Source organism: Protomyctophum bolini (assembly GCF_963924005.1).
Source record: "Protomyctophum bolini genome assembly, chromosome: 2".
Classification (NCBI taxonomy): domain Eukaryota; kingdom Metazoa; phylum Chordata; class Actinopteri; order Myctophiformes; family Myctophidae; genus Protomyctophum; species Protomyctophum bolini.
Genome location: NC_137863.1, coordinates 36,525,271 through 36,544,340, shown reverse-complemented (window position 1 = coordinate 36,544,340; position 19,070 = coordinate 36,525,271).

Here is a 19,070-nt window from a genome sequence, read left to right as displayed (position 1 = left end):
TATAGCCCATGTTTTTTGAAATTTTGAAAAAAAAAGTTAGCCTCGTTTCTCATCATTTTGGACCATGGGCTATAGCCCATATCGTACGGCATACTATAGCACGCCGTTTTTAATCATTTTGGAGGATTTGAAAAAAATGAAAAAATAAAAAAACGATGGGTTATAGCCCATGTTTTTTGAAATTTTGAAAAAAAAAGTTAGCCTCGTTTCTCATCATTTTGGACCATGGGCTATAGCCCATATCGTACGGCATACTATAGCACGCCGTTTTTCATCATTTTGGAGGATTTGAAAAAAATGAAAAAATAAAAAAAACGATGGGTTATAGCCCATGCTTTTTGAAATTCTGAAAAAAAAGTTAGCCTCGTTTCTCATCATTTTGGACCATGGGCTATAGCCCATATCGTACGGCATACTATAGCACGCCGTTTTTCATCATTTTGGAGGATTTGAAAAAATGAAAAAATAAAAAAACGATGGGTTATAGCCCATGTTTTTTGAAATTTTGGAAAAAAAAGTTAGCCTTGTTTCTCATCATTTTGGACCATGGGCTATAGCCCATATCGTACGGCATACTATAGCACGCCGTTTTTCATCATTTTGGAGGATTTGAAAAAAATGAAAAAATAAAAAAAACGATGGGTTATAGCCCATGCTTTTTGAAATTCTGAAAAAAAAGTTAGCCTCGTTTCTCATCATTTTGGACCATGGGCTATAGCCCATATCGTACGGCATACTATAGCACGCCGTTTTTCATCATTTTGGAGGATTTGAAAAAAATGAAAAAATAAAAAAACGATGGGTTATAGCCCATGTTTTTTGAAATTTTGAAAAAAAAAGTTAGCCTCGTTTCTCATCATTTTGGACCATGGGCTATAGCCCATATCGTACGGCATACTATAGCACGCCGTTTTTAATCATTTTGGAGGATTTGAAAAAAATGAAAAAATAAAAAAACGATGGGTTATAGCCCATGTTTTTTGAAATTTTGAAAAAAAAAGTTAGCCTCGTTTCTCATCATTTTGGACCATGGGCTATAGCCCATATCGTACGGCATACTATAGCACGCCGTTTTTCATCATTTTGGAGGATTTGAAAAAAATGAAAAAATAAAAAAACGATGGGTTATAGCCCATGTTTTTTGAAATTTTGAAAAAAAAAGTTAGCCTCGTTTCTCATCATTTTGGACCATGGGCTATAGCCCATATCGTACGGCATACTATAGCACGCCGTTTTTCATCATTTTGGAGGATTTGAAAAAAATGAAAAAATAAAAAAACGATGGGTTATAGCCCATGTTTTTTGAAATTTTGGAAAAAAAAGTTAGCCTCGTTTCTCATCATTTTGGACCATGGGCTATAGCCCATATCGTACGGCATACTATAGCACGCCGTTTTTCATCATTTTGGAGGATTTGAAAAAAATAAAAAAATAAAAAAACGATTGGTTATAGCCCATGTTTTTTGAAATTTTGAAAAAAAAAGTTAGCCTCGTTTCTCATCATTTTGGACCATGGGCTATAGCCCATATCGTACGGCATACTATAGCACGCCGTTTTTCATCATTTTGGAGGATTTGGAAAAAATGAAAACATGAAAAAATCCTCCAATTAATTAGATGTTTTTTTAAAGTCCCAACCCTATTCTTTATAGATCTAGCTTAAAATTAAAAATCTAAAAAAGGTTAAATGTGTCAGATCGCACCGTATCGTATCGAATCGCATCGAATCGCATCGAATCGCCTCAAATTCCACAAAATCAAAATCGCATCGAATTCCACAAAATCGAAATCGCATCGAATTCCACCGAATCGAATTCGAATCGTTCTGTGTATAAATGTATCGTCTCTGAATCGCATCGTAGCCCATGCATATCGATACGTATCGAATCGTCTTGTAAAGGAGCGAAAAAATCCAGGCCCATGAATTAGAGGATAAAGCTCACATGTTACCCAAATAGTTGAATACACAAAAGCTAAGGCACTGGTACTGGTACTTCTGGTTTACCGGAACGGGGTTCAACTCCCTGCAGTGCCCTACTCAATGTGTTTTATTGTGTATTATTTCATCATTTTTGATAATTGCGAAAATTGGAAAAAAATGAAAAAACGATGGGTTATATTGAAGCGTGCACCTACACACGCACATGCGTATGCACACCTGGACCTATAAATGAACAACACAAAAACTAAGGCACTGGTGTCGGACTTCTGGTTTACCGGAACGGGGTTCAACTCCCTGCAGTGCCCTACTCAATGTGTTGTATTATTTCATCATTTTTGATAATTGTGGAAATTGGAAATTGCGGAAAATGCTAATTGCGGAAATTCCGGAAATTGCAAATTGCGAAAATTGAAAATTGCGGAAATTGAAATTTGGAAAAAAAGAAAAAAACGATGGGTTATATTGAAGCGTGCACCTACACACACACAGGCGCACATGCGTATGCACACCTGGACCTATAAATGAACAACACAAAAACTAAGGCACTGGTGTCGGACTTCTGGTTTACCGGAACGGGGTTCAACTCCCTGCAGTGCCCTACTCAATGTGTTGTATTATTTCATCATTTTTGATAATTTTGTGTTGTTCATTTACAGGTCCAGGTGTGCATACGCATGTGCGCCTGTGCGTGTGTAGGTGCACGCTTCAATATAACCCATATAACCAGCAGTTAGCTCAGTGTGATGAGTGCCTCTGCTTGTGATCCACAGGTCCAGGGTTCAAATCCCACATTATTCATGTGTCTCTGTGATGCTTTGCTTTGCACACTGACTTTCAGAAGGACAACTTTAAAGCAGCACAGAAATTCCCCATGATTGTGTGCCTCAGTGGAACAACGGATAAGTCAAATGATATCTGTCGTATACCTAGTAGAAGTGTGCCAGTTCGAACCCCGACATACTCAAATCTTTACTGACACTTTGCATTCCACACTAACATCAACTAGCACAGAAAAGCTGTGTTGTAGTAACCAGCAGTTAGCTCAGTGTGATGAGTGGCTGTGTTTGTGATCCACAGGTCCATGGTTCGAATCCCACATTAGTCATGTGGGATGTGCGTGACACTTTGCTTTGCACACTGACTTTCTTGAATAAAAAATAAAAACTCAAAAGCACCAGGAGACATCTGCTGAATGCCCCAAGGTGCCTTGGCTCAATGGTGTGGAGCGCTTGACCCGTTGCCTCTGCTTCAGACAGTTGGCCGGTTCAAGTCCCATCAAGGTGCTGGGAAGGACCATCGGGAGACGGTGCTCTCTCCCCCTGTTTCCTGAAAAGTAACGGTTGGGGGTTATGCCGTACGATATAGGCTATAGCCCACGGTCCAAAATGATGAGAAACGAGGATAACCTTTTTTTTCAAAATTTCCGCAATTTCCGCAATTTCGCAATTGCGGAATAAATGAAAAAAAAAACGATGGGTTATAGCCCATGTTTTTGGAAATTTTGAAAAAAAAGTTATCCTCGTTTCTCATCATTTTGGACCGTGGGCTATAGCCTATATCGTACGGCATAACCCCCAACCGTTACTTTTCAGGAAACAGGGGGAGAGAGCACCGTCTCCCGATGGTCCTTCCCAGCACCTTGATGTCATGACATGGGACTTGAACCGGCCAACTGTCTGAAGCAGAGGCAACGGGTCAAGCGCTCCACACCATTGAGCCAAGGCACCTTGGGGCATTCAGCAGATGTCTCCTGGTGCTTTTGAGTTTTTATTTTTTATTCAAGAAATTCAGTGTGCAAAGCAAAGTGTCACGCACATCCCACATGACTAATGTGGGATTCGAACCATGGACCTGTGGATCACAAACACAGCCACTCATCACACTGAGCTAACTGCTGGTTACTACAACACAGCTTTTCTGTGCTAGTTGATGTTAGTGTGGAATGCAAAGTGTCAGTAAAGATTTGAGTATGTCGGGGTTCGAACCGGCACACTTCTACTAGGTATACTACGGATATCATTTGACTTATCCGTTGGTCCACTGAGGCACACAATCATGGGGAATTTCTGTGCTGCTTTAAAGTTGTCCTTCTGAAAGTCAGTGTGCAAAGCAAAGCATCACAGAGACACATGAATAATGTGGGATTTGAACCCTGGACCTGTGGATCACAAGCAGAGGCACTCATCACACTGAGCTAACTGCTGGTTATATGGGTTATATTGAAGCGTGCACCTACACACGCACAGGCTATAACCCATCGTTTTTTTTTAAACACTCCGCAATTTGCTAATGTTTCCCATCCTTTCCGGTAAATACAACACATTGAGCAGGGCACTGCAGGGAGTTGAACCCCGTTCCGGTAAACCAGAAGTCCGACACCAGTGCCTTAGTTTTTGTGTTGTTCATTTACACGTCCAGGTGTGCATACGCATGTGCGCCTGTGCGTGTGTAGGTGCACGCTTCAAAATAACCCATATAACCAGCAGTTAGCTCAGTGTGATGAGTGCCTCTGCTTGTGATCCACAGGTCCAGGGTTCAAATCCCACATTATTCATGTGTCTCTTTGATGCATTCCGCATTTTTCCGCAATTTCGCAATTTTTTTTAAAAATTCAAAATTCAAAATTCCGCAATTTCCGCAATTTTTCAAAAAAATCAAAAAACATGGGCTATAACCCATCGTTTTTTTTTAAACACTCCGCAATTTGCTAATGTTTCCCATCCTTTCCGGTAAATACAACACATTGAGCAGGGCACTGCAGGGAGTTGAACCCCGTTCCGGTAAACCAGAAGTCCGACACCAGTGCCTTAGTTTTTGTGTTCATTTACAGGTCCAGGAAGTGCATACGCATGTGCGCCTGTGCGTGTGTAGGTGCACGCTTCAATATAACCCATCGTTTTTTTCATTTTTTCAATATTGTCAAATCATCAAAAATGATGAAAAACGGCGCGCTATAGTATGCCGTACGATATAGGCTATAGCCCATGGTCCAAAATGATGAGAAACGAGACTAACTTTTTTTTTCAAAATTTCAAAAAACATGGGCTATAACCCATCGTTTTTTTCATTTTTTCATTTTTGTCAAATCATCAAAAATGATGAAAAACGGCGCGCTATAGTATGCCGTACGATATGGGCTATAGCCCATGGTCCAAAATGATGAGAAACGAGGATAACTTTTTTTTTCAAAATTTCAAAAAACATGTGCTATAACCCATCGTTTTTTTCTTTTTTTCATTTTTGTCAAATCATCAAAAATGATGAAAAACGGCGCGCTATAGTATGCCGTACGATATAGGCTATAGCCCACGGTCCAAAATGATGAGAAACGAGGATAACTTTTTTTTTCAAAATTTCAAAAAACATGGGCTATAACCCATCGTTTTTTTCATTTTTTCATTTTTGTCAAATCATCAAAAATGATGAAAAACGGCGCGCTATAGTATGCCGTACGATATAGGCTATAGCCCATGGTCCAAAATGATGAGAAACGAGGATAACTTTTTTTTTTTAAATTTCAAAAAACATGGGCTATAACCCATCGTTTTTTTCTTTTTTTCATTTTTGTCAAATCATCAAAAATGATGAAAAACGGCACGCTATAGTATGCCGTACGATATAGGCTATAGCCCACGGTCCAAAATGATGAGAAACGAGGATAACTTTTTTTTTAAAATTTCAAAAAACATGGGCTATAACCCATCGTTTTTTTCATTTTTTCATTTTTGTCAAATCATCAAAAATGATGAAAAACGGCGCGCTATAGTATGCCGTACGATATAGGCTATAGCCCACGGTCCAAAATGATGAGAAACGAGGATAACTTTTTTTTTCAAAATTTCAAAAAACATGGGCTATAACCCATCGTTTTTTTCATTTTTTCATTTTTGTCAAATCATCAAAAATGATGAAAAACGGCGCGCTATAGTATGCCGTACGATATAGGCTATAGCCCACGGTCCAAAATGATGAGAAACGAGGATAACTTTTTTTTTCAAAATTTCAAAAAACATGGGCTATAACCCATCGTTTTTTTCTTTTTTTCATTTTTGTCAAATCATCAAAAATGATGAAAAACGGCGCGCTATAGTATGCCGTACGATATAGGCTATAGCCCACGGTCCAAAATGATGAGAAACGAGGATAACTTTTTTTTCAAAATTTCAAAAAACATGGGCTATAACCCATCGTTTTTTTCTTTTTTTCATTTTTGTCAAATCATCAAAAATGATGAAAAACGGCGCGCTATAGTATGCCGTACGATATAGGCTATAGCCCACGGTCCAAAATGATGAGAAACGAGGATAACTTTTTTTTTCAAAATTTCAAAAAACATGGGCTATAACCCATCGTTTTTTTCATTTTTTCATTTTTGTCAAATCATCAAAAATGATGAAAAACGGCGCGCTATAGTATGCCGTACGATATAGGCTATAGCCCACGGTCCAAAATGATGAGAAACGAGGATAACTTTTTTTTTCAAAATTTCAAAAAACATGGGCTATAACCCATCGTTTTTTTCTTTTTTTCATTTTTGTCAAATCATCAAAAATGATGAAAAACGGCGCGCTATAGTATGCCGTACGATATAGGCTATAGCCCACGGTCCAAAATGATGAGAAACGAGGATAACTTTTTTTTCAAAATTTCAAAAAACATGGGCTATAACCCATCGTTTTTTTCTTTTTTTCATTTTTGTCAAATCATCAAAAATGATGAAAAACGGCGCGCTATAGTATGCCGTACGATATAGGCTATAGCCCATGGTCCAAAATGATGAGAAACGAGGATAACTTTTTTTTTCAAAATTTCAAAAAACATGGGCTATAACCCATCATTTTTTTCTTTTTTTCATTTTTGTCAAATCATCAAAAATGATGAAAAACGGCGCGCTATAGTATGCCGTACGATATGGGCTATAGCCCATGGTCCAAAATGATGAGAAACGAGGATAACTTTTTTTTTCAAAATTTCAAAAAACATGGGCTATAACCCATCATTTTTTTCTTTTTTTCATTTTTGTCAAATCATCAAAAATGATGAAAAACGGCACGCTATAGTATGCCGTACGATATAGGCTATAGCCCATGGTCCAAAATGATGAGAAACGAGGATAACTTTTTTTTTCAAAATTTCAAAAAACATGGGCTATAACCCATCGTTTTTTTCATTTTTTCATTTTTGTCAAATCATCAAAAATGATGAAAAACGGCGCGCTATAGTATGCCGTACGATATAGGCTATAGCCCACGGTCCAAAATGATGAGAAACGAGGATAACTTTTTTTTTCAAAATTTCAAAAAACATGGGCTATAACCCATCGTTTTTTTCATTTTTGTCAAATCATCAAAAATGATGAAAAACGGCGCGCTATAGTATGCCGTACGATATAGGCTATAGCCCACGGTCCAAAATGATGAGAAACGAGGATAACTTTTTTTTTCAAAATTTCAAAAAACATGGGCTATAACCCATCGTTTTTTTCATTTTTTCATTTTTGTCAAATCATCAAAAATGATGAAAAACGGCGCGCTATAGTATGCCGTACGATATAGGCTATAGCCCACGGTCCAAAATGATGAGAAACGAGGATAACTTTTTTTTTCAAAATTTCAAAAAACATGGGCTATAACCCATCGTTTTTTTCATTTTTTCATTTTTGTCAAATCATCAAAAATGATGAAAAACGGCGCGCTATAGTATGCCGTACGATATAGGCTATAGCCCAGTGATACTCAACGTCCGGCCCGCGGGCCACATCAGGCCCGCGGGCCCATTATGACTGGCCCACCAATGAAAATAAAATAAAAAAAAAATCTTTAATTTAGGCCTGTCAAAGTTAACGCGTTATTAACTAGTTAATTTACAATCCTCTTAAGTCTTAACGGCACTATTTTTTTTGACGCGCGATTAACGCACTGTGAAGTTTGACAGAATGGTTGAGAATGTGAATGCAGGCAGTCAGTGAGCCCCGCCTCTCTCCCCCCCTCTCTCTCTCTCTGTCTCTCTCTCTCTCTCTCCCGTCAGCCTGTGCGCACTGGGGGAGTTGAGATGTGAGCAGTGCACTCGTCAGTCGTCAGCTAGGCTGAATGCCTCCTTTGGACTCGTTATTAATTAATTTGCTCCACAATGTGTTAGATCAGAATTGGGCAAAAGCAAAACTCTGGCCATTTTGGTTGATAAATATAGCAGTCAGTTGTAAAAGCCTGATGCTACACAGACCATGCTAATGCTTAACAAGCTAATGTTGACTGTCAACATTAGCTTTAGCATTAGCATGGTCTGTGTGGCAAACTGACATAGCATGACTGCGTGCGTGCTTGCAGGAGAGAGAGAGAGGCAGGGAAGGGGGCCACTCGTCTGGAAGTGTGTGTGTGTGTGTGTGTGTGTGTGTGTGTGTGTGTGTGTGTGTGTGTGTGTGTGAGAGACTGTGTGTGTGTTGAGTTGAGTTTATGATTTCGTTTCTCTCTTCCATGGCATTTGCAATAAAGCAAGCATTCTCCCATATTGATAAGAGTATTTGAAAACTTGAAAAGCAGTGGTTCTGAACCAGTGGTGCGGGGACCACCAGTGGTCCCTGAGGGGGTTCCAGGTGGCCCCCAGCTAAATGATGAGAGTTGGTAACCAAATGAACCCTTGTAAATCTTTAACTCTTGAGAGTGTAAAATGAAGAGACAGGCAGTGCCTGTCTATGAGTAGCTGTCTGCCTGCCTGCCTGTCCAATTCTCAATGAGTAGCTGTCTGTCTGCCTGGCAGACAGTAAGACAGCTACTCATAGACAGGCACTGCCTGTCTATGAGTAGCTGTCTGCCTGCCTGCCTGTCCAATTCTCCATGAGTAGCTGTCTGTCTGCCTGGCAGACAGTAAGACAGCTACTCATTGACAGACAGACAAATAACTACTCATGGACAGACAGGCAGGCAGGCAGGCAAAGAGCTACTCATGTTATGTTATTATGTTATCACAGCTACTCATGTTATGTGCAATAATTTGTGCAGTTATGGAAACAGCTCTTTGTGTTTATGCAAGAAAATGTAACACATGTATTTATTTACATATTGTGTGCATGCACATTGTACTTTGATACATTTTGCGAAAATAAAGCAATTGAAAGAGAGAAGTTATCAAGTATCATTAATGTCGTAATTTTATCTACTGGCCCCTGGCCCCTTGCCATTTTTGTAATGCGGCCCACCGGTAAATCTACTTGAGTATCCCTGCTATAGCCCACGGTCCAAAATGATGAGAAACGAGGATCACTTTTTTTTCAAAATTTCAAAAAACATGGGCTATAACCCATCGTTTTTTTCTTTTTTTCATTTTTGTCAAATCATCAAAAATGATGAAAAACGGCGCGCTATAGTATGCCGTACGATATAGGCTATAGCCCATGGTCCAAAATGATGAGAAACGAGGATAACTGTTTTTTTCAAAATTTCAAAAAACATGGGCTATAACCCATCATTTTTTTCTTTTTTTCATTTTTGTCAAATCATCAAAAATGATGAAAAACGGCGCGCTATAGTATGCCGTACGATATGGGCTATAGCCCATGGTCCAAAATGATGAGAAACGAGGATAACTTTTTTTTTCAAAATTTCAAAAAACATGGGCTATAACCCATCGTTTTTTTCATTTTTGTCAAATCATCAAAAATGATGAAAAACGGCGCGCTATAGTATGCCGTACGATATAGGCTATAGCCCATGGTCCAAAATGATGAGAAACGAGGATAACTTTTTTTTTCAAAATTTAAAAAAACATGGGCTATAACCCATCGTTTTTTAATTTTTTAAATTTTTGTCAAATCATCAAAAATGATGAAAAACGGCGCGCTATAGTATGCCGTACGATATAGGCTATAGCCCACGGTCCAAAATGATGAGAAACGAGGATAACCTTTTTTTTTAAAATTTCAAAAAACATGGGCTATAACCCATCGTTTTTTTCTTTTTTTCATTTTTGTCAAATCATCAAAAATGATGAAAAACGGCGCGCTATAGTATGCCGTACGATATAGGCTATAGCCCACGGTCCAAAATGATGAGAAACGAGGATAACTTTTTTTTTCAAAATTTCAAAAAACATGGGCTATAACCCATCGTTTTTTTCTTTTTTTCATTTTTGTCAAATCATCAAAAATGATGAAAAACGGCGCGCTATAGTATGCCGTACGATATAGGCTATAGCCCACGGTCCAAAATGATGAGAAACGAGGATAACTTTTTTTTTCAAAATTTCAAATAACATGGGCTATAACCCATCGTTTTTTTTATTTTTTTCATTTTTGTCAAATCATCAAAAATGATGAAAAACGGCGCGCTATAGTATGCCGTACGATATAGGCTATAGCCCACGGTCCAAAATGATGAGAAACGAGGATAACTTTTTTTTTCAAAATTTCAAAAAACATGGGCTATAACCCATCGTTTTTTTCTTTTTTTCATTTTTGTCAAATCATCAAAAATTATGAAAAACGGCGCGCTATAGTATGCCGTACGATATAGGCTATAGCCCACGGTCCAAAATGATGAGAAACGAGGATAACTTTTTTTTCAAAATTTCAAAAAACATGGGCTATAACCCATCGTTTTTTTCATTTTTTTATTTTTGTCAAATCATCAAAAATGATGAAAAACGGCGCGCTATAGTATGCCGTACGATATAGGCTATAGCCCACGGTCCAAAATGATGAGAAACGAGGATAACTTTTTTTTTCAAAATTTCAAAAAACATGGGCTATAACCCATCGTTTTTTTCATTTTTTCATTTTTGTCAAATCATCAAAAATGATGAAAAACGGCGCGCTATAGTATGCCGTACGATATAGGCTATAGCCCACGGTCCAAAATGATGAGAAACGAGGATAACTTTTTTTTTCAAAATTTCAAAAAACATGGGCTATAACCCATCGTTTTTTTCATTTTTTCATTTTTGTCAAATCATCAAAAATGATGAAAAACGGCGCGCTATAGTATGCCGTACGATATAGGCTATAGCCCACGGTCCAAAATGATGAGAAACGAGGATAACATTTTTTTTTCAAAATTTCAAAAAACATGGGCTATAACCCATCGTTTTTTTCATTTTTTCATTTTTGTCAAATCATCAAAAATGATGAAAAACGGCGCGCTATAGTATGCCGTACGATATAGGCTATAGCCCACGGTCCAAAATGATGAGAAACGAGGATAACTTTTTTTTTCAAAATTTCAAAAAACATGGGCTATAACCCATCGTTTTTTTCTTTTTTTCATTTTTGTCAAATCATCAAAAATGATGAAAAACGGCGCGCTATAGTATGCCGTACGATATAGGCTATAGCCCACGGTCCAAAATGATGAGAAACGAGGATCACTTTTTTTTCAAAATTTCAAAAAACATGGGCTATAACCCATCGTTTTTTTCTTTTTTTCATTTTTGTCAAATCATCAAAAATGATGAAAAACGGCGCGCTATAGTATGCCGTACGATATGGGCTATAGCCCATGGTCCAAAATGATGAGAAACGAGGATAACTTTTTTTTTCAAAATTTCAAAAAACATGTGCTATAACCCATCGTTTTTTTCTTTTTTTCATTTTTGTCAAATCATCAAAAATGATGAAAAACGGCGCGCTATAGTATGCCGTACGATATAGGCTATAGCCCACGGTCCAAAATGATGAGAAACGAGGATAACTTTTTTTTTCAAAATTTCAAAAAACATGGGCTATAACCCATCGTTTTTTTCTTTTTTTCATTTTTGTCAAATCATCAAAAATGATGAAAAACGGCGCGCTATAGTATGCCGTACGATATAGGCTATAGCCCACGGTCCAAAATGATGAGAAACGAGGATAACTTTTTTTTTCAAAATTTCAAATAACATGGGCTATAACCCATCGTTTTTTTTATTTTTTTCATTTTTGTCAAATCATCAAAAATGATGAAAAACGGCGCGCTATAGTATGCCGTACGATATAGGCTATAGCCCACGGTCCAAAATGATGAGAAACGAGGATAACTTTTTTTTTCAAAATTTCAAAAAACATGGGCTATAACCCATCGTTTTTTTCTTTTTTTCATTTTTGTCAAATCATCAAAAATTATGAAAAACGGCGCGCTATAGTATGCCGTACGATATAGGCTATAGCCCACGGTCCAAAATGATGAGAAACGAGGATAACTTTTTTTTCAAAATTTCAAAAAACATGGGCTATAACCCATCGTTTTTTTCATTTTTTTATTTTTGTCAAATCATCAAAAATGATGAAAAACGGCGCGCTATAGTATGCCGTACGATATAGGCTATAGCCCACGGTCCAAAATGATGAGAAACGAGGATAACTTTTTTTTTCAAAATTTCAAAAAACATGGGCTATAACCCATCGTTTTTTTCATTTTTTCATTTTTGTCAAATCATCAAAAATGATGAAAAACGGCGCGCTATAGTATGCCGTACGATATAGGCTATAGCCCACGGTCCAAAATGATGAGAAACGAGGATAACTTTTTTTTTCAAAATTTCAAAAAACATGGGCTATAACCCATCGTTTTTTTCATTTTTTCATTTTTGTCAAATCATCAAAAATGATGAAAAACGGCGCGCTATAGTATGCCGTACGATATAGGCTATAGCCCACGGTCCAAAATGATGAGAAACGAGGATAACATTTTTTTTTCAAAATTTCAAAAAACATGGGCTATAACCCATCGTTTTTTTCATTTTTTCATTTTTGTCAAATCATCAAAAATGATGAAAAACGGCGCGCTATAGTATGCCGTACGATATAGGCTATAGCCCACGGTCCAAAATGATGAGAAACGAGGATAACTTTTTTTTTCAAAATTTCAAAAAACATGGGCTATAACCCATCGTTTTTTTCTTTTTTTCATTTTTGTCAAATCATCAAAAATGATGAAAAACGGCGCGCTATAGTATGCCGTACGATATAGGCTATAGCCCACGGTCCAAAATGATGAGAAACGAGGATCACTTTTTTTTCAAAATTTCAAAAAACATGGGCTATAACCCATCGTTTTTTTCTTTTTTTCATTTTTGTCAAATCATCAAAAATGATGAAAAACGGCGCGCTATAGTATGCCGTACGATATGGGCTATAGCCCATGGTCCAAAATGATGAGAAACGAGGATAACTTTTTTTTTCAAAATTTCAAAAAACATGTGCTATAACCCATCGTTTTTTTCTTTTTTTCATTTTTGTCAAATCATCAAAAATGATGAAAAACGGCGCGCTATAGTATGCCGTACGATATAGGCTATAGCCCACGGTCCAAAATGATGAGAAACGAGGATAACTTTTTTTTTCAAAATTTCAAAAAACATGGGCTATAACCCATCGTTTTTTTCATTTTTTCATTTTTGTCAAATCATCAAAAATGATGAAAAACGGCGCGCTATAGTATGCCGTACGATATAGGCTATAGCCCATGGTCCAAAATGATGAGAAACGAGGATAATTTTTTTTTTCAAAATTTAAAAAAACATGGGCTATAACCCATCGTTTTTTTATTTTTTTCATTTTTGTCAAATCATCAAAAATGATGAAAAACGGCACGCTATAGTATGCCGTACGATATAGGCTATAGCCCATGGTCCAAAATGATGAGAAACGAGGATAACTTTTTTTTTCAAAATTTCAAAAAACATGGGCTATAACCCATCGTTTTTTTCATTTTTTCATTTTTGTCAAATCATCAAAAATGATGAAAAACGGCGCGCTATAGTATGCCGTACGATATAGGCTATAGCCCACGGTCCAAAATGATGAGAAACGAGGATAACTTTTTTTTTCAAAATTTCAAAAAACATGGGCTATAACCCATCGTTTTTTTCTTTTTTTCATTTTTGTCAAATCATCAAAAATGATGAAAAACGGCGCGCTATAGTATGCCGTACGATATACCGGTAGGCTATAGCCCACGGTCCAAAATGATGAGAAACGAGCATAACTTTTTTTTTCAAAATTTCAAAAAACATGGGCTATAACCCATCGTTTTTTTCATTTTTTCATTTTTGTCAAATCATCAAAAATGATGAAAAACGGCGCGCTATAGTATGCCGTACGATATAGGCTATAGCCCATGGTCCAAAATGATGAGAAACGAGGATAACTTTTTTTTTTTAAATTTCAAAAAACATGGGCTATAACCCATCGTTTTTTTCTTTTTTTCATTTTTGTCAAATCATCAAAAATGATGAAAAACGGCACGCTATAGTATGCCGTACGATATAGGCTATAGCCCACGGTCCAAAATGATGAGAAACGAGGATAACTATTTTTTAAAAATTTCAGAAAACATGGGCTATAACCCATCGTTTTTTTCATTTTTTCATTTTTGTCAAATCATCAAAAATGATGAAAAACGGCGCGCTATAGTATGCCGTACGATATAGGCTATAGCCCACGGTCCAAAATGATGAGAAACGAGGATAACTTTTTTTTTCAAAATTTCAAAAAACATGGGCTATAACCCATCGTTTTTTTCATTTTTTCATTTTTGTCAAATCATCAAAAATTATGAAAAACGGCGCGCTATAGTATGCCGTACGATATAGGCTATAGCCCACGGTCCAAAATGATGAGAAACGAGGATAACTTTTTTTTCAAAATTTCAAAAAACATGGGCTATAACCCATCGTTTTTTTATTTTTTTCATTTTTGTCAAATCATCAAAAATGATGAAAAACGGCACGCTATAGTATGCCGTACGATATAGGCTATAGCCCATGGTCCAAAATGATGAGAAACGAGGATAACTTTTTTTTTCAAAATTTCAAAAAACATGGGCTATAACCCATCGTTTTTTTCTTTTTTTCATTTTTGTCAAATCATCAAAAATGATGAAAAACGGCGCGCTATAGTATGCCGTACGATATAGGCTATAGCCCACGGTCCAAAATGATGAGAAACGAGGATAACTTTTTTTTTCAAAATTTCAAAAAACATGGGCTATAACCCATCGTTTTTTTCTTTTTTTCATTTTTGTCAAATCATCAAAAATGATGAAAAACGGCGCGCTATAGTATGCCGTACGATATACCGGTAGGCTATAGCCCACGGTCCAAAATGATGAGAAACGAGCATAACTTTTTTTTTCAAAATTTCAAAAAACATGGGCTATAACCCATCGTTTTTTTCATTTTTTCATTTTTGTCAAATCATCAAAAATGATGAAAAACGGCGCGCTATAGTATGCCGTACGATATAGGCTATAGCCCATGGTCCAAAATGATGAGAAACGAGGATAACTTTTTTTTTTTAAATTTCAAAAAACATGGGCTATAACCCATCGTTTTTTTCTTTTTTTCATTTTTGTCAAATCATCAAAAATGATGAAAAACGGCACGCTATAGTATGCCGTACGATATAGGCTATAGCCCACGGTCCAAAATGATGAGAAACGAGGATAACTTTTTTTTAAAAATTTCAAAAAACATGGGCTATAACCCATCGTTTTTTTCATTTTTTCATTTTTGTCAAATCATCAAAAATGATGAAAAACGGCGCGCTATAGTATGCCGTACGATATAGGCTATAGCCCACGGTCCAAAATGATGAGAAACGAGGATAACTTTTTTTTTCAAAATTTCAAAAAACATGGGCTATAACCCATCGTTTTTTTCATTTTTTCATTTTTGTCAAATCATCAAAAATTATGAAAAACGGCGCGCTATAGTATGCCGTACGATATAGGCTATAGCCCACGGTCCAAAATGATGAGAAACGAGGATAACTTTTTTTTTCCAAAATTTCAAAAAACATGGGCTATAACCCATCGTTTTTTTCTTTTTTTCATTTTTGTCAAATCATCAAAAATGATGAAAAACGGCGCGCTATAGTATGCCGTACGATATAGGCTATAGCCCACGGTCCAAAATGATGAGAAACGAGGATAACTTTTTTTTCAAAATTTCAAAAAACATGGGCTATAACCCATCGTTTTTTTCTTTTTTTCATTTTTGTCAAATCATCAAAAATGATGAAAAACGGCGCGCTATAGTATGCCGTACGATATAGGCTATAGCCCACGGTCCAAAATGATGAGAAACGAGGATAACTTTTTTTTTCAAAATTTCAAAAAACATGGGCTATAACCCATCGTTTTTTTCTTTTTTTCATTTTTGTCAAATCCTCCAAAATGATGAAAAACGGCGTGCTATAGTATGCCGTACGATATGGGCTATAGCCCATGGTCCAAAATGATGAGAAACGAGGCTAACTTTTTTTTCCAAAATTTCAAAAAACATGGGCTATAACCCATCGTTTTTTTATTTTTTCATTTTTTTCAAATCCTCCAAAATGATGAAAAACGGCGTGCTATAGTATGCCGTATGATATGGGCTATAGCCCATGGTCCAAAATGATGAGAAACGAGGCTAACTTTTTTTTTCAAAATTTCAAAAAACATGGGCTATAACCCATCTTTTTTTATTTTTTTATTTTTTTCAAATCCTCCAAAATGATGAAAAACGGCGTGCTATAGTATGCCGTACGATATGGGCTATAGCCCATGGTCCAAAATGATGAGAAACGAGGCTAACTTTTTTTTTCAAAATTTAAAAAAACATGGGCTATAACCCATCTTTTTTTATTTTTTTATTTTTTTCAAATCCTCCAAAATGATGAAAAACGGCGTGCTATAGTATGCCGTACGATATGGGCTATAGCCCATGGTCCAAAATGATGAGAAACGAGGCTAACTTTTTTTTTCAAAATTTCAAAAAACATGGGCTATAACCCATCGTTTTTTTATTTTTTCATTTTTTTCAAATCCTCCAAAATGATTAAAAACGGCGTGCTATAGTATGCCGTACGATATGGGCTATAGCCCATGGTCCAAAATGATGAGAAACGAGGCTAACTTTTTTTTTCAAAATTTCAAAAAACATGGGCTATAACCCATCGTTTTTTTATTTTTTCATTTTTTTCAAATCCTCCAAAATGATGAAAAACGGCGTGCTATAGTATGCCGTATGATATGGGCTATAGCCCATGGTCCAAAATGATGAGAAACGAGGCTAACTTTTTTTTTTCAAAATTTCAAAAAACATGGGCTATAACCCATCTTTTTTAATTTTTTAATTTTTTTCAAATCCTCCAAAATGATGAAAAACGGCGTGCTATAGTATGCCGTACGATATGGGCTATAGCCCATGGTCCAAAATGATGAGAAACGAGGCTAACTTTTTTTTTCAAAATTTAAAAAAACATGGGCTATAACCCATCTTTTTTTATTTTTTTATTTTTTTCAAATCCTCCAAAATGATGAAAAACGGCGTGCTATAGTATGCCGTACGATATGGGCTATAGCCCATGGTCCAAAATGATGAGAAACGAGGCTAACTTTTTTTTTCAAAATTTCAAAAAACATGGGCTATAACCCATCGTTTTTTTATTTTTTCATTTTTTTCAAATCCTCCAAAATGATTAAAAACGGCGTGCTATAGTATGCCGTACGATATGGGCTATAGCCCATGGTCCAAAATGATGAGAAACGAGGCTAACTTTTTTTTTCAAAATTTCAAAAAACATGGGCTATAACCCATCTTTTTTTATTTTTTTATTTTTTTCAAATCCTCCAAAATGATGAAAAACGGCGTGCTATAGTATGCCGTACGATATGGGCTATAGCCCATGGTCCAAAATGATGAGAAACGAGGCTAACTTTTTTTTTCAAAATTTAAAAAAACATGGGCTATAACCCATCTTTTTTTATTTTTTTATTTTTTTCAAATCCTCCAAAATGATGAAAAACGGCGTGCTATAGTATGCCGTACGATATGGGCTATAGCCCATGGTCCAAAATGATGAGAAACGAGGCTAACTTTTTTTTTCAAAATTTCAAAAAACATGGGCTATAACCCATCGTTTTTTTATTTTTTCATTTTTTTCAAATCCTCCAAAATGATTAAAAACGGCGTGCTATAGTATGCCGTACGATATGGGCTATAGCCCATGGTCCAAAATGATGAGAAACGAGGCTAACTTTTTTTTTCAAAATTTCAAAAAACATGGGCTATAACCCATCGTTTTTTTATTTTTTCATTTTTTTCAAATCCTCCAAAATGATGAAAAACGGCGTGCTATAGTATGCCGTATGATATGGGCTATAGCCCATGGTCCAAAATGATGAGAAACGAGGCTAACTTTTTTTTTTCAAAATTTCAAAAAACATGGGCTATAACCCATCTTTTTTAATTTTTTAATTTTTTTCAAATCCTCCAAAATGATGAAAAACTGCGTGCTATAGTATGCCGTACGATATGGGCTATAGCCCATGGTCCAAAATGATGAGAAACGAGGCTAACTTTTTTTTTCAAAATTTAAAAAAACATGGGCTATAACCCATCTTTTTTTATTTTTTTATTTTTTTCAAATCCTCCAAAATGATGAAAAACGGCGTGCTATAGTATGCCGTACGATATGGGCTATAGCCCATGGTCCAAAATGATGAGAAACGAGGCTAACTTTTTTTTTCAAAATTTCAAAAAACATGGGCTATAACCCATCGTTTTTTTATTTTTTCATTTTTTTCAAATCCTCCAAAATGATTAAAAACGGCGTGCTATAGTATGCCGTACGATATGGGCTATAGCCCATGGTCCAAAATGATGAGAAACGAGGCTAACTTTTTTTTTCAAAATTTCAAAAAACATGGGCTATAACCCATCGTTTTTTTATTTTTTCATTTTTTTCAAATCCTCCAAAATGATGAAAAACGGCGTGCTATAGTATGCCGTACGATATGGGCTATAGCCCATGGTCCAAAATGATGAGAAACGATGCTAACTTTTTTTTCCAAAATTTCAAAAAACATGGGCTATAACCCATCGTTTTTTTATTTTTTCATTTTTTTCAAATCCTCCAAAATGATGAAAAACGGCGTGCTATAGTATGCCGTACGATATGGGCTATAGCCCATGGTCCAAAATGATGAGAAACGAGGCTAACTTTTTTTTCCAAAATTTCAAAAAACATGGGCTATAACCCATCGTTTTTTTATTTTTTCATTTTTTTCAAATCCTCCAAAATGATGAAAAACGGCGTGCTATAGTATGCCGTACGATTTGGGCTATAGCCCATGGTCCAAAATGATGAGAAACGAGGCTAACTTTTTGTTTC